The sequence below is a fragment of the Amblyomma americanum genome, chromosome 4 (assembly GCF_052857255.1).
Source record: "Amblyomma americanum isolate KBUSLIRL-KWMA chromosome 4, ASM5285725v1, whole genome shotgun sequence".
Taxonomy (NCBI): Eukaryota; Metazoa; Arthropoda; class Arachnida; order Ixodida; family Ixodidae; genus Amblyomma; species Amblyomma americanum.
This window is the reverse complement of record NC_135500.1, coordinates 20,275,271-20,293,141: the sequence shown is the minus strand read 5'-3', so window position 1 is coordinate 20,293,141 and position 17,871 is coordinate 20,275,271. Positions and strand designations below refer to the sequence as shown.

The 17,871-nt window shown below is 41.8% G+C and overlaps 1 protein-coding gene across 14 annotated transcripts in view; it reads right to left on the bottom strand.

Moving 5' to 3' along the window:
• Nucleotides 1-17,871, bottom strand: part of LOC144127822 (rifampicin phosphotransferase-like) — a 685,750-nt gene that overhangs the window by 524,220 nt on the left and 143,659 nt on the right. The window lies entirely within an intron of this gene.

Sequence of the window (17,871 nt, the reverse complement as noted above, 5' to 3'; positions counted from 1 at the left end):
GATTTCAAAACAACTATATGACCGCATACAGGAAAAGAACAGACTTTTTTCTCGTTTTGTGAGAACAAAAGACACTGACATTCTCCGTCAATTCAAAACGTTCCGCAATAAGTTAGGCGCTGACATTAAAAAAGCAAGAAGTGATTATTACGAGAGAAAGTTCTCCATGTCTGATGGCTCGAAGGGAACATGGAATACACTTAACGATCTTCTAGGTAAAAACAGAACCAACGCACCCGTTTCACTCCACATTCATGGTGCGAACTATGATGGCGCTGACCTAGCGAATGAATTTAATGGGCATTTCTTATCTGTTTTTCCACGAAAATCAACTGATGGTCCATATCAAGATGCCTCAGTCTATATAACCAGTAAACAAAGTAATTCCATGTTTTTGTTACCATGCACTGACTCAGAAATAATTACCATTATTCACTCCTTACGCAGTAATAGTGCTCCAGGTGTAGATGGCATAGCTCCAGTCACGATCAAGAAAGTAGCAGATGTCATTGCGATACCATTAGCACATATAGTCAACCTAATGTTCACGACAGGCACATTTCCACATCAGTTGAAAATAGCTCGTGTCACTGCCATTCATAAAGGGGGTGACATTAATGATTTAAATAAATATCGGCCGATCTCCATTCTTTCAGTTTTCTCTAAGATTGCGGAACTTGCAATCAACACACGTCTTTCTCAATATCTCGACAAAAACCATGTCATCGCCAAGCAACAGTACGGATTTCAAAAAAAAAACAAAACAACTGAGGCCGCCTTACTGGAAATCAAAGAAAAGCTGATTGGAAACATAGAAAATAAACTGCTAACAGTTTGCATATTCCTTGATATGAGGAAAGCGTTTGACTCGGTTAACCATAAGATATTGCTTGAAAAATGCAGTGTTATGGAATACGAGGCGTTCCTTTAACCTTATTTGCTAGCTACCTTGACAACCGATCTCAAACAACTATCATTAACGGTATTTCATCTGGGATTGGTCAGATTGTGTCTGGTGTGCCAGAGGGCTCCGTTCTAGGACCAACGTTGTTCTTATTATATATTAATGATATCGTCAGCCTTCGTCCAGCAGACAACATTATAATCTATGCAGACGATACTAACGTATTTTTTTCAGGGCAAGATAGTAATATTTTGCAAGCAGCCTCCAATAGTTGGTTATCCCAATTGTCTGTTTGGTTAAAATCAAATAGGTTAGAACTTAATGTCAGGAAAACAAAGTACATACTGTTTAGAGCCAAAAATAAGGAAGTTCCGAACAACTTCCAAATTCACTTCGAACAAGCTCCTATAACTCGTGTCAGCTCTACAATGTTCCTTGGAGTCATTTTTGAAGAACACTTACTCTGGGCAGATCATGTAAACTACGTTTGCACTAAAATGGCTCGCTCTGTTGGTATCCTAAATAAATTACGCACAATACTGCCTCGAAAATTCAAACTACAAATTTATTTCTCTCTAGTCTTTTCGAAATGTACAATATTGTTTGTTGATCTAGGAAACGACTACCTCAACCAATCTTGCGAAAGTACTTACTTTACAAAAAAGAGCTGTACGAGCGATTGATAATTTACATTACAGTGAGAGCACGGGTCCTTCCTTCCTCAACCATAGACTGCTAACCATCACGGCCGCTTACCACAAGAAGCTTGCTGTTTATATCAGAAACCTTATGAAAGGAAACTGGCAGACTTTCGAGAGCACATATTTAATTGCCCAAACAGCTTACAGTCTAAGGCACCCTCAATACCATGCATCAAAATCCCGTACAAACTATGGGTTCCAAAAACTAACTCACATAATTCCTCATACATTAAACACCTATCCATACTTAACAAAATTGTCAGTACAAAATATGTCCGAGGTCAGATTTAGGAAATCTGTTCATGAATATTTTTGTTATAGCTAGTTGTGGTGTGTTTTTACCTAATCAGTTTTTGTCTTTGTTATGTTTTGCTCTTAGTTTTGTTGTGCTTAGCTCTATGCATGACTGATTTCTGTTTCGTTGTTGATATATATCCGGTGCTTTTCTAGTTTCTGTTACTTATGGAAATTTTGTACCATTGCCAAGTGCCACCTTGTTTTTTTTTTTTTACATGGGGAGGGCAGGCCTCTGTCAGGCGCTACTAGGCGCCTTTAGCTTGCTCTCCCTTGTTTGCAGTCTCTGTACTGGCCAAACAAAACCAATAAATGAAATGAAATGATTTAATTCACGACGTTTCGGCTGTAGGACCAGCCTTTTTCGAGTGTAGTACAGCGTTTGAAACACGCAGTTTTTATAGAGAATGCGCGAGGTACAAAGTTTACAAGTTTACAGCAAAGCACGAGTTCACAACACTTGGGGGGGAGGGAAGAGACCAGGAACAACATTTTTTTTAACAAAGGAAGAGAGAATCGGTGCAGGTGTTCCGGAGAGGCCGTTTTTTTTAATAACAAAAGAACAAAAAGATTAAGATAATAAAAATATAAAAAGTGAGATTCTTTCCCACCACCTCAGGGCTGCCTGGAAAAGGCCCTCGAGGTGTCGCTCCTCTCAGGATTTTGGTGACAAGCGTGAAGGGCTCCACCCCTGTACAAGGAGGGAGCTACAGTCCAGAGAAACTGGTAGGGGGGGAAAGGAGGGGGAGTAAAGAGGAATGCAAACGAGGCCTCTAATAAAGAAATAAAGACGAAAAAAAGAAAAAAGGAAAGTAGTGAAAAAAGGAAAAAAGAGCCATTGTACAAGGCTTGGTAATATGCATTCAGAGAAGGGTGGTGGCAACACGAGAGAATACAAAATAGAACATTAAAAAAATGAAAAAAAAGGAAAAAGAAAGAAAAGGGGGATTCTTTTCCACCACCTCAGGGCTGCTTTGGAAAGGGGTGAAGGGCGTATTTTGGTGACAAGCGTGAAGGGCTTTACCCCTGTACATGCAGAAGGCAACATTCCAGAGGAACTGGTAGGGGGGAAGGGAGGGGGGTAAAGAGGAATGCCAACGAGGCCTCTAAAAAAGAAGAGAGAAAAGAAACGAAAACACAAAGACAAAAAGAATAAGAAAAAGAAAGAAAATTAGGGGAAAAAAGGAAAGAAGAGCCATTGTACAGGACTTGGAAATATGGTGACCGTAACCAAATGGTGATCGTAACCACGTTGAGAATTACCGCCCAATTTCCATATTAAGCTGCATAAACACACTTTTTGAAAAACTCGTTGCAAAGAGAGTGAAAATATTTCTCGAGAAAGAAGCCTTGCTATCTCCTCAACAACACGGCTTTAGACCAAACAGATCAACTGGGACGGCCGTCATATCGCTAACAGACACAATCAACACTTTCCTAAATGATAATAAAATAGTCTTAGGAATTTTCTTGGACATTAAGAAAGCATTTGACACTGTTGATCACGAAATTTTACTAAAAAAGCTGGTGCATTACGGATTTAGAGGTATCAGTTTAGAATTCTTCAGAAGTTATCTCAATAATCGGCGGCAAATGATCCAACTTAGTGGTGTAAAATCCGACTTTGAAACAGTTACGGCTTGTGTGCCTCAGGGTTCAGTCCTTGGTCCGATTTTTTTTCCTTGTATATTAATGACCTGCCCTATTTCACACAACACTTCTCAGTTTTTATGTATGCTGACGACACTGCTCTTCTATGTGCTCATGAATCTACAACGAAACTTATTAGCACCGCAAACCGAGAATTGGAAACTTTGTGCAGCTGGTTTATTTCAAATAAACTTATTGTAAATGTCAATAAGACAAAATGCATAATACTTAGGAGCTCAAGAAAAATCATACATGAAAACCTGCCTTCCGTGCAATGGCTGGGAATACCTATTGCACTTGTCAATAACATCACTTATCTTGGAATAATTCTAGATGAGAACCTACACTGGAAGCCATACATTCAGGCGCTTTGTAAAAAGTTAGCTGCAGCATGCTTTGCACTGTACAAATGCTGAGATTATTTTGGTAATGACATACTCAGAATTATTTATTTCTCAATTTTTCAAAGCCAGTTATCATATTGCATTGAATCATGGGGCCACACCTACCGATCTTATTTGGAACCACTTAGGGTCTTGCAAAAAAGGGCAATTCGATTCATTTCACATTCAGGATACAACGCCCACACTGCTCCTCTTTTTAAACAGATGGATATACTGCCACTACAATCATTACTTGAATACAGGACTGTCTTGACAATACACACATGCCTTAAAGACAATTACCCGTTACACTCATCGCTATTCTGTATCCCACCACTATGCACTCGCAACGCCACTCATAGAAATTTCCTTCTTCCGAAAACGAAAAATGTCTATGGAGAAAAGGATGGCCCATGTTGGTATTAAGCTGTGGAACAAGCTTCCAAGTGAACTCAAACATAGTAAAACTCTTCCTGAGTCATTGAAGAAATATTATAAACAATGAGTGAAGCCAGCGTTTTTTCTTTTCATGTATTTTTGTGTGTTTGTATGCGTTTGTAAAAGAGGCTTGGTGCTCTGAATATTGTTGCTCTATGTACCCATTTATGTATTTCTAATTTCATGAGGTTTAATATGTATGTAATTAATTTTAGTACTGCCTGCAATTTTCTTTGAAACTGAATTGCATGGATCCCAACTAGCTTTTAGCTAGGGATCCAGATGTTTTCACAAGCATGCCTTGTATGAATGTTGAGAAATAAAATTGAATCAATCAAATCAATTCAGACAAGGGTTGTGGCAACACGAGAGAAATCAAATAATACAAGTTCCTAATCAATCCTTAGAAGGGCACTCCGTACACACGCATACAGATACAGACAAAAGACAAGGCTAACAATAAATCCAACACCAGAAACGAACTGCAATGAGTCGGAAGTATAATCTACCGCAAGACAAATGACCATTCAGAGTAAACAATTCATCAATGTATGAAGCGAAGACCGACATGACAGCAAAAAAATGAAGGGGGATAACAGCAAATGGTTGACAATATAATACAACGCGTGACAATACAAGATTAGAATAATAATAAAAAGGGGAAAGAAAATAGCAGCAAATGTGGGACAATGCAAGTGAAAAAAGTGGGGACAATGCGAGTGAGAAATGGAAAACACGTCGGATGCTATGCTTGTTATGCATGCTGCCGCCCGTTCTTGAGTCTGGGATAATTTATTTTTGATAGTCTGGGATAATTATTATTCTAGGAGTCTGGGATAACTATTTGTTACATCTATTGAGTGTGTAAGCATGATAGCCGGCCTACTGTTTCGTTAATGCCGCTCGAGACTGCGTTAAATTTGTGAATCAGGTACGATTCACAGCTCTCGCGGTCATAATTTGTTTTGAACCCCGATTGGAGTACAATAGCTGTAAAGTTATCGAATGGGTGCCCAAGGTTGTTGATGTGTTTTGAAAGTGGGAGATTTGGCTGTGTCCACACATGTGATCTGTGGTTGTTGATGCGAATTCTGAATGGTGTAACTGTCTGCCCTACGTACTGAGCTTTACAGGTGCCACATTCCAGGAGGTAGACAACATTAGCGCTGTCGCATGAAAAGTTACCTGTTATCTTAAATGAGAAGGATGACGCTGTGCTTTTAGCACTGGTTGTTGTTGTCATCAACGGACAGAGTTTGCACCTAGGTTTATTGCATGGCGCGGATCCTCTGAAGCTACGGTTGCCGATTGTAGACGATGTTATCATATCCCGGATGTTCCTTGCGCGCCTATACACAACACGTGGGGGATCAGGGATAACTTCTTTCATCGTTTCACTCTGTTGAAGGATGTTGTGGTGTTTTTTTTAAGAATTGTGCTAACATTGGGCATTGAAGCCGAATGGGTAAGGACCAGATTGACTTGATAGTCCGGGCGTGGCTGCTTTTTGTCATTTATGAGTTCGCGCCGGTCATGCTTTGAAGCTTTCTTGACTGAATCGTCGATGACTGACAATGGGTGCCTCTGTCGTGCTAGGTCCCCACGGAGTTGCTCGCAGTTTGATTCAAAGTCGCCTTCTTTAGAGCAAATCCTACGGAAACGTAGGGACTGACTGTAAGCGATGGATGTTTTACAATGGCGAGTGTGACTGCTCTGGTAGTGGAGGTACTGGTGACGGTCGGTGGGTCTTCTGTTGACTGTTGTCTCAAGTTTGTTATTCGTGATGGTCACCTGGACGTCAAGAAAATTCATTGTCGAGGCTGAATGCGACGAGGAAAACGAGATGTTAGGATGAGTGCTGCTGAAGTCCGAAATAAACTTAGTGAGTTTTTCTTCACCATGTGTCCAGACCATAAATATGTCATCGATGAAGCTGGCCATTAAACTCGAAGTTATTTAACTCAAGTATCAGTTTTAACATCTCTGCAAGTGTGCTGCCGTCAACCGGTTGTTTAGATTCTAAGCGCTCATAAGCATAGACGACTGCGTTGACGCCATCAGCATGCGGTATATTGGTGTACAGCGAAGCGACATCCAGGGTCACTAGTAGGGAATCATCTGGAATGACTAAGTCAAAAATTTCACTCAAAAAATGGGTGGTGTCCTTAACATAGGAAGGATATAAGGAAGGGATATCCCTGATGAGGCTGTCGACATAACTCGAGATGTTTTCAGTAACGGTTCCAATTCCAGAGACAATTGGTCTTCCCGGACTATTTTCTTTATGAATCTTTTGAAGAAGATAAAAACGTCCTGGACTTGAATATAACAGAATTAGAGCTTTTGCGATCTTGTCCTCAATTTTCTTCTTTTTTGCCAAACCTAAAATTGATTCTGAAACTTTCTTTTTCTACTCTGGCGTAGGATCAGTAGGGAGAGCCTTGTAAAATGAGGAATCACTTAACTGCCTTTGGGCCTCATCAAGGTAATCATTTTCATTCATAACTACGATGCCGCCACCTTTATCCGCTGGTTTTATTACGACGTCAGATCGGCTGCTTAGAGCCTGCAACGCATTGCGTTCAAGCATTCTGAGATTAGGGCGATAAGAGCGTCGTTTTTGAAGATCGGAAAGGATATCCTTTTGCACTGCCTTTATGTATAAATATAGACACTTATCGCGCTGCGGAGGTGGTGTCCAATGAGTAATAGATCGAAGTTTTGGACCAGGATCTAATGTTTGGAGGCGACCGTGGTAGTATTCTCTCAGTCTAAGGTTTCGGGAGAAATTATCTAGATCTTTGTAAAGATGAAGTTCATTATTATACCGCTAGTGGGGCAAAAGTTGAGGCCCTTGGACAGCACCAAGCACTCATCGTGTGACAAAGTTACTGACGAGAAATTAACAACATTGTTTGGTGTAGATTTGGTGACTTTTAAGGTTGATTGACATGCGCCTGAATTGGGTGAACTGATTCTTATATCTGATGCAGAGGTTGGACTACCGGTTGAAAGGAGCTGACAAATTTCTGATTCTGACGAATGGAGCTGCAGAGGTACCCCATCCCGAAGGAACTTCCTCTCTCTCTGAGTTAGGAGTGAACGCTGTTTCTTGTTTAGAAATAGCTCTAAAAGTACAGTTTCCTTATCGGTCAGATGAACGTCTTTGCGTAGCTGAGCTTCCTTGAGCCTCAAAGCGTCCAGACAAGACTTATCATGTTGGATTACAATATCCATTAGTTCTCTTGATGCTTTCTGAAGTATGTCCTGCCAATGGGTTTTTAGAGGAAGCGATAAGTCCGATGTGGCTGGTTTTAAATATATTCTCATGCCTTTCGGATTGATATTTGCATGGCTATACAGGTCTAAGGTTTTCACATGATGTTCGTATCTAGCTCTTTTTTCTACAACCGTTCTTAATGTTAAAAACGTTTTCGATACAGAAGTTTCAATCAGTTCACCTTGGTGTTTAGCAGATAGTCAGTTCTTGGATGAATTTTTGACGACGTCCTCTTAGCTCCGCAGGGAGTAGCGCGGCTTTGGCTCAGGTGTCGCAGTGGATGGATTCTGCGTCGGTGGCGGTCTGGGTGTTTTCGGAGTGCCGTGGGCATGGTCAGACCACGTTGCTTGTGCCCTTCTAGTAGATTTCCGGAGCAGGATCTGCTGGAGGTGACCCGCTATTATGGCCACACATTCAAAACTGGGATGCAGGCCATCTGCGGCCATTACTCGTGCAGGTGGAAGCCTCTCCAGCCCATGGTCCACGTAAAAGACTCCTCTTGTGCGCTGGCAGTGCTTGCGCAGCATGGTGTTGAGGCGGAAAGCTTCGCGGTTACAACGCTGGACGGTCCTCATGCCAATGCCTCGACGACGTCGGTTTAGGGCACGAGGAAGCACAAGGGTCACGTAAACCGAACGCACCTGAGGATGGTCAGATTTGATGGTTCCGAGCAGAGTCTTGTACCGCTCGAAGGCAACTTGCGCCGGCGTTGTTGTAACGTCGTTAGCACCGACGTGCCGAAGAACGGTGGTGGTGGAGCGCGGCACGTGATCCAAAAGCGAGCCGATATCTTCTATCCTCGCACCTAACATCTCGTTTTCCTCGTCGCATTCAGCCTCGACAATGAATTTTCTTGACGTCCAGGTGACCATCACGAATAACAAACTTGAGAGACAACAGTCTACAGAAAACCCACCGACCGTCACCAGTACCTGCATTACCAGAGCAGTCACACTCGCCATTGTAAAACATCCATCGCTTACAGTCAGTCCCTACGTTTCCGTAGGATTTGCTCTAAAGAAGGCGACTTTGAATCAAACTGCGAGCAACTTCGTGTGGACCTAGCACGACAGAGGCACCCATTGTCAGTCATCGACGATTCAGTCAAGAAAGCTTCAAAGCATGACCGGCGCGAACTCATAAATGGCAAAAAGCAGCCACGCCCGGACTATAAAGTCAATCTGGTCCTTACCCATTCGGCTTCAATGCCCAATGTTAGCACAATTCTTAAAAAACACAACAACATCCTTCAACAGAGTGAAAAGATGAAAGAAGTTATCCCTGATCCCCAACGTGTTGTGTATAGGCGCGCAAGGAACATCCGGGATATGATAACATCGTCTACAATCGGCAACCGTAGCTTCAGAGGTTCCGCGCCATACAATAAACCTAGGTGCAAACTCTGTCCGATGATGACAACAACAACCAGTGCTAAAAGCACAGCGTCATCTTTCTCATTTAAGATAAAAGGTAACTTTTTATGCGACAGTGCTAATGTTGTCTACCTCCTGGAATGTGGCACCTGTAAAGCTCAGTACGTAGGGCAGACAGTTACACCATTCAGAATTCGCATCAACAACCACAGATCAGATGTGCGGACACAGCCAAATCTCCCACTTTCAAAACACATCAACAACCCTGGGCACCCATTCGATAACTTTACAGCTATTGTACTCCAATCGGGGTTCAAAACAAATTATGACCGCGAGAGCTGTGAATCGTACCTGATTCACAAATTTAATACAGTCTCGAGCGGCATTAACGAAACAGTAGGCCGGCTATCATGTTTACACACTCAATAGATGTAACAAATAGTTATCCCAGACACCTAGAATAATAATGATCCCAGACTATCAAAAATAATTATCCCAGACTCAAGAACGGGCGGCAGCATGCATAACAAGCATAGCTTCCGACGTGTTTTCAATTTTTCACTTGCATTGTTCCCAGTTTTTTCACTTGCATTGTCCCACATTTACTTCTACTCTCTTTCCCCTTTTTATTATTATTCTAATCTTGTATTGTCGCGCATTGTATTATATTGTCACCCATTTGTTGTTATCCCCCCTCATTTTTTTTTGCTGTCATGTCGGTCTTCGCTTCTTGCATTGATGAATTGTTTACTCTGAATGGTCATTTGTCTTGCGGTAGATTGTACTTCCGACTCATTGCAGTTCGTTTCTGGTGTTGGATTTATTGTTAGCCTTGTCTTTTGTCTGTATCTGTATGCGTGTGTGCGGAGTGCCCTTCTAAGGATTGATTAGGAACTTGTATTATTTGATTTCTCTCGTGTTGCCACAACTCTTGTCTGAATGGATATTTCCATGTCTTGTACAATGGCTCTTGTTTCCTTTTTTCCCCTAATTTTCTTTCGTTTTCTTATTCTTTTTGTCTTTGTGTTTTTGGTTCTTTTCTCTCTTCTTTTTTTAGAGGCCTCGTTGGCAATCCTCTTTACCCCCCTCCCTTCCCCCCTACCAGTTCCTCTGGAATGTTGCCTTCTGCATGTACAGGGGTCAAGCCCTTCACGCTTGTCACCAAAATACGCCCTTCACCCCTTTCCAAAGCAGCCCTGAGGTGGTGGAAAAGAATCCCCCTTTTCTTTCTTTTTTCCTTTTTTTCCTTTCTTTAATGTCCTATTTTGTATTCTCTCGTGTTACCACCACCCTTCTCTGAATGCATATTACCAAGCTTTGTACAATGGCTCTTTTTTCCTTTTTTCACTACTTTCCTTTTTTCTTTTTTTCGTCTTTTTTTCTTTATTAGAGGCCTCGTTTGCATTCCTCTTTACTCCCCCTCCTCCCCCCCCCTACCAGTTTCTCTGGAATGTAGCTTCCTCCTTGTACAGGGGTGGAGCCCTTCACGCTTGTCACCAAAATCCTGAGAGGAGCGACACCTGGAGGGCCTTTTCAAGGCAGCCCTGATGTGGTGGGAAAGAATCTCCCTTTTTAATATTTTTGTTATCTTAATCTTATTGTTCTTTTGTTATGAAAAAAAAACGGCCTCTCGGGATCACCTGCACCGATTCTCTCTTCCTTTGTTAAAAAAAAAATGTTCTCCCTGGTCTCTTCCCTCCCCCCCCCAAGTGTTCTGAACTCGTGCTTTGCTGTAAACTTGTAAACTTTGTACCTCGCGCATTCTCTATAAGAACTGCGTGTTTCAAACGCTGTACTACACTCGAAAAAGGCTGGTCCTCCAGCCGAAACGTCGTGAATTAAATCCTGCTATGTTTCTTCAATTTTTGGTGATTTTATATTATATTGACCAAATCAGCTGCCAGAAATCACTTTTGGTATATTACTCCAATGGCTCCTGATACCATCACCATGAGGAAGGACATAACGTGCAAATTTCCTCGTACTACAGTGACGTCTGCAGTAATTGGGTACTCTCAAGTGAAGCACGTTCACAATCACTTCGATTCTCATCTACTTCGAACGCCTGCATTCACCTCCCAGTCCGGTGCGAGAATAGAAGACATCGGCTCGCTTTTGGATCACGTGCCGCGCTCCACCACCACCGTCCTTCTGCACGTCGGTGCTAACGACGTTGCAACAACGCCGGCGCAAGTTGCCTTCGAGCGGCACAAGACCCTCCTCGGAACCATCAAAGCTGACCATCCTCAGGTGCGTTCGGTTTACGTGACCCTTGTGCTTCCTCGTGCCCTAAACCGACGTCGTCGAGGCATTGGCATGAGGTCCGTCCAGCGTTGTAACCGCGAAGCTTTCCGCCTCAACACCATGCTGCGCAAGCACTGCCAGCGCACAAGGAGTCTTTTACGTGGACCATGGGCTGGAGTGGCTTCCACCTGCACGAGTAATGGCCGCAGATGGCCTGCATCCCAGTTTTGAAGGTGTGGCCATAATAGCGGGCCACCTTCAGCAGATCCTGCTCCGGAAATCTACTAGAAGGGCACAAGCAACGTGGTCTGACCATGCCCACGGCAGTCCCAAAACACCCAGACCGCCACCGACGCAGAATCCATCCACTGCGACATCTGAGCCAAAGCCGCGCTACTCCCTGCGGAGCTAAGAGGACGTCGTCGAAAATTCATCCAACAACTGACTATCTGCTAAACACCAAGGTGAACTGATTGAAACTTCTGTATCGAAAAAGTTTTTAACGTTAAGAAAGGTTGTAGAAAAAAGAGCTAGATACGAACATCATGTGAAAACCTTAGACCTGTATACCCATGCAAATATCATTCCGAAAGGCATGAGAATATATTTAAAACCAGACACATCGGACTTATCGCTTCCTCTAAAAACCCATTGGCAGGACATACTTCAGATAGCATCAAGAGAACTAATGGATATTGTAATCCAACATGATAAGTCTTGTCTGGACGCTTTGAGCCTCAAGGAAGCTCAGCTACGCAAAGACGTTCATCTGACCGATAAGGAAACTGCACTTTTAGAGCTATTTCTAAACAAGAAACAGCGTTCACTCCCAACTCAGAGAGAGAGAAAGTTCCTTCGGGATGGGGTTCCTCTGCAGCTCCATTCGTCAGAATCAGAAATTTGTCAGCTCCTTTCAACCGGTAGTCCAACCTCTGCATCAGATATAAGAATCAGTTCACCCAATTCAGGCGCATGTCAATCAACCTTCAAAGTCACCAAATCTACACCAAACAATGTTGTTAATTTCTCGTCAGTAACTTTGTCGCACGATGAGTGCTTGGTGCTGTCCAAGGGCCTCACCTTTTGCCCACTAGCGGTATAGTTAATGAGCTTTAACTTTACAAAGATCTAGATAATTTCTCCCGAAACCTTAGACAGAGAGAATACTACCACGGTCGCCTCCAAACATTAGATCCTGGTCCAAAACTTCGATCTATTACTCATTGGACACCACCTCCGCAGCGCGATAAGTGTCTAGATTTATACATAAAGGCAGTGCAAAAGGATATCCTTTCCGAATTTCAAAAACGACGCTCTTCTCGCCCTAATCTCACAATGCTTGAACGCAATGCGTTGCAGGCTCTAAGCAGCCGATCTGACATCGTAATAAAGCCAGCGGATAAAGGTGGCGCCATCGTAGTTATGAATGATTAGGATTACGTTGATGAGGCCCAAAGGCAGTTAAGTGATTCCTCATTTTACAAAGCTCTCCCTACTGATCGTACGCCAGAGTATAAAAAGAAAGTTTCAGAATCTATTTTAGGTTTGGCAAAAAAGAAGAAAATTGAGGACAAGATCGCAAAAGCTCTAATTCCGTTACATTCAAGTTCAGGACGTTTTTATCTTCTTCCAAAGATTCATAAAGAAAATAATCCGGGAAGACCGATTGTCTCTGGAATTGGAACCATTACTGAAAACATCTCGAGTTATGTCGACAGCCTCATCAGGGATATCCCTTCCTTATATCCTTCCTATGTTAAGGACACCACCCATTTTTTGAGTGAAATTCTCGACTTAGTCATTCCAGATGATTCCCTACTGGTGACCCTGGATGTCGCTTCGCTGTACACCAATATACCGCACGCTGATGGCATCAACGCAGTCGTCTATGCTTATGAGCGCTTAGAATCTAAACAACCGGTTGACGGCAGCACACTTGCAGAGATGTTAAAACTGATACTTGAGTTATATAACTTCGAGTTTAATGGCCAGCACTACGTGCAAATAAGTGGAACGTCAATGGGAACCAAAATTGGACCAAATTACGCTAATATATTCATGGCTGTGCTTGAGACGAAATTCCTCAACAACTTTCCCTTTAAACCAATATTTTACAGAAGATTCATCGATGACATATTTATGGTCTGGACACATGGTGAAGAAAAACTAAGTTTATTGCGGACTTCAGCAGCACTCATCCTAACATCTCGTTTTCCTCGTCGCATTCAGCCTCGACAATGAATTTTCTTGACGTCCAGGTGACCATCACGAATAACAAACTTGAGACAACAGTCTACAGAAAACCCACCGACCGTCACCAGTACCTGCACTACCAGAGCAGTCACACTCGCCATTGTAAAACATCCATCGCTTACAGTCAGTCCCTACGTTTCCGTAGGATTTGCTCTAAAGAAGGCGACTTTGAATCAAACTGCGAGCAACTCCGTGTGGACCTAGCACGACAGAGGCACCCATTGTCAGTCATCGACGATTCAGTCAAGAAAGCTTCAAAGCATGACCGGCGCGAACTCATAAATGGCAAAAAGCAGCCACGCCCGGACTATCATGTCAATCTGGTCCTTACCCATTCGGCTTCAATGCCCAATGTTAGCACAAGTCCTAAAAAACACCACAACTTCCTTCAACAGAGTGAAAAGATGAAAGAAGTTATCCCTGATCCCCCACGTGTTGTGTATAGGCGCGCAAGGAACATCCGGGATATGATAACATCGTCTACAATCGGCAACCGTAGATTCTGAGGTTCCGCGCCATGCAATAAACCTAGGTGCAAACTCTGTCCGATGATGACAACAACAACCAGTGCTAAAAGCACAGCGTCATCTTTCTCATTTAAGATAAAAGGTAACTTTTCATGCGACAGCGCTAATGTTGTCTACCTCCTGGAATGTGGCACCTGTAAAGCTCAGTACGTAGGGCAGACAGTTACACCATTCAAAATTCGCATCAACAACCACAGATCACATGTGCGGACACAGCCAAATCTCCCACTTTCAAAACACATCAACAACCTTGGGCACCCATTCGATAACTTTACAGCTATTGTACTCCAATCGGGGTTCAAAACAAATTAAGACCGCGAGAGCTGTGAATCGTACCTGATTCACAAATTTAATACAGTCTCGAGCGGCATTAACGAAACAGTAGGCCGGCTATCATGTTTACACACTCAATAGATGTAACAAATAGTTATCCCAGACACCTAGAATAATAATGATCCCAGACTATCAAAAATAATTATCCCAGACTCAAGAACGGGCGGCAGCATGCATAACAAGCATAGCTTCCGACGTGTTTTCCATTTTTCACTTGCATTGTCCCCAGTTTTTTCACTTGCATTGTCCCACATTTACTGCTATTTTCTTTCGCCTTTTTATTATTATTGTAATCTTGTATTGTCGCGCATGGTATTATATTGTCACCCATTTGCTGTTATCCCCCCTCATTTTTTTGCTGTCATGTCGGTCTTCGCTTCATACATTGATGAATTGTTTACTCTGAATGGTCATTTGTCTTGCGGTAGATTGTACTTCCGACTCATTGCAGTTCGTTTCTGGTGTTGGATTTGAAGTAGTCGAGACTTGGACGAAAACTCGTCTGGTCGGGGACGATCATAATAAAACTTAAAAGGAGGACGCCGACCAAAAGTAAAAAACAAAAAACAACAAAATGACGTTTCGGCTCCCGTACGGGAGCCTTGTTCACAATGAGAAGGATTAGAAAGTGCAACAGGATTAAATACGTTTGAAAAGAGGGCGCAGGGAGCGTGCGTATACAGGAGTTCGATTTCCAGTGTTGCGATTGAGGGTGTTGGGTTTATTGTTAGCCTTGTCTTTTGTCTGTATCTGTATGCGTGTGTACGAAGTGCCCTTCTAAGGATTGATTAGGAACTTGTATTATTTGATTTCTCACGTGTTGCCACAACCCTTGTCTGAATGGATATTTCCAAGTCTTGTACAATGGCTCTTCTTTCCTTTTTTCCCCTAATTTTCTTTCTTTTTCTTATTCTTTTTGTCTTTGTGTTTTTGTTTCTTTTCTCTCTTCTTTTTTTAGAGGCCTCGTTGGCATTCCTCTTTACCCCCCTCCCTTCCCCCCTACCAGTTCCTCTGGAATGTTGCCTTCTGCATGTACAGGGGTCAAGCCCTTCACGCTTGTCACCAAAATACGCCCTTCACCCCTTTCCAAAGCAGCCCTGAGGTGGTGGAAAAGAATCCCCCCTTTTCTTTCTTTTTTCCTTTTTTTCATTTTTTTAATGTCCTATTTTGTATTCTCTCGTGTTACCACCACCCTTCTCTGAATGCATATTACCAAGCTTTGTACAATGGCTCTTTTTTCCTTTTTTCACTACTTTCCTTTTTCTTTTTTTCGTCTTTTTTTCTTTATTAGAGGCCTCGTTTGCATTCCTCTTTACTCCCCCTCCTCCCCCCCCTACCAGTTTCTCTGGAATGTAGCTTCCCCCTTGTACAGGGGTGGAGCCCTTCACGCTTGTCACCAAAATCCTGATAGGAGCGACACCTGGAGGGCCTTTTCAAGGCAGCCCTGAGGTGGTGTGAAAGAATCTCCCTTTTTTATATTTTTGTTATCTTAATCTTATTGTTCTGTTGTTATGAAAAAAAAACGGCCTCTCGGGAACACCTGCACCGATTCTCTCTTCCTTTGTTAAAAAAAATGTTCTTTCTGGTCTCTTCCCTCCCCCCCAAGTGTTCTGAACTCGTGCTTTGCTGTAAACTTGTAAACTTTGTACATCGCGCATTCTCTATAAGAACTGCGTATTTCAAACGCTGTACTACACTCGAAAAAGGCTGGTCCTCCAGCCGAAACGTCGTGAAATAAATCCTGTTAGGTTTCTTCAATTTTTGGTGATTTTATATTATATTAACCAAATCAGCTGCCAGAAATCACTTTTGGTATATATATATATATATATATATATATATATATATATATATATATATATATATATATATATATATATATATATATATATATATATATATATACATGAAAAAAGCCAACAGTCACCGAAACCAAGGTGCGGTAATACAGGACGTGATACGTTCGCCGCTATGGACGAGGGTGGCGCTGTTGAACACTCTCAAGGTTCGCTTACACGCAATAAACATAAATACCCACGAGAGCAGCAGAGTGGACAGCCGTCGCCGTAACTCAGTTGGTAGAGCACCGGACGCGATATGCGGAGGTCGTGGGTTCGGATCCCGCCGGCAGCATGGTTGTTTTTTTCTGCTGGTCTATAAGTAGTTTTCTTTAAATTAAAGCTTAATTGAAGTATTTTTCTCCCACTAATCCGCGCTATAAATTAAAAACCCATTCTCCAATGCAGCTTGGTTTCAGTGACTGTTGGCTTCTTTCATGTATTTGTCAAACGAGCCCCTCATTTCCTTTAACTTGTCTTTATATATATATATATATATATATATATATATATATATATATATATATATATATATATATATATATATATATATATATATATATATATATATATATATATATATATATATGTGTATATATATATATATATATATATATATATATATATATATATATATGTATATGTATATATATATATACATCGAAGTATACGCTTCATCTAAGGAAACATTTTTGTTTTACTCGACGTTTCCTTATGTGAAGCTTATACTTCGATGTATATTATTTTAAGCAGTCAAGTACCTCATGTTTTCGCAACTATATATATATATATATATATATATATATATATATATATATATATATATATATATATATATATATATATATATATATATATATATATATATAGCTGTAACCATGCAATGTACTGCAAATAAGAAATGAAAAAAAACACAAGCCCACTAGTCATAATAATTCTGTCGTGAGTCGACGACTTTTGATAAGCGTCGATCACAACTGCTCCAGATAAAAAACAAGTTGTGCTGAATGTCGTGGACTTAGTAAAATAATTTAACCACCGTCAAAGACCTCCAAAATGGCTAACTCATTCCTCCAAAATACAAGCGCATCAAGTTTTGTGGATTTATCAAAGTTTTGCAGTTCATTACGGCTGACTGACTTAGCACACGCTACCGAAAGCACGAGTGGGAAGAAGCTGAGCCTTGATTCCCTACTTGTGTTTCTGAGGTCTTAGTAGCACATGCATATGGAGCTACACCAACAGGCTCCTACTTTGGCTATGCAGGTCGGTCCTGCTGAAGAGAGCAAAATAAAAATGATTTCTTTTAGTTTTCTTTTTAGACCAACCTGATAAAATGCCGCGCTACTTCGAATGAACTTCGCGAATAGCTATAGCTACGAGTGATGGAATGAAAATATCAGGAATGATGAACTCTCTTTTCAAGACCGGAGGTTTAGCTTCTCTCCGGAATACTGCCGCCAGAGAGAAGTTGCCAGGAAGGGTCATTGTCAAGAACACAGGTATCGATACCCTAGTGACTGCGCCATCCCTGTCGTTTGTTGACGCAGAGTATGACTTCCTTGAGAATGACTCTCCTTGTAAGAGGGCTTGAGTTGTGGTGTTGTTTCTCTTGCTCTTCTTTCTTGGCTCTAGCGATGCTAACATGATCGG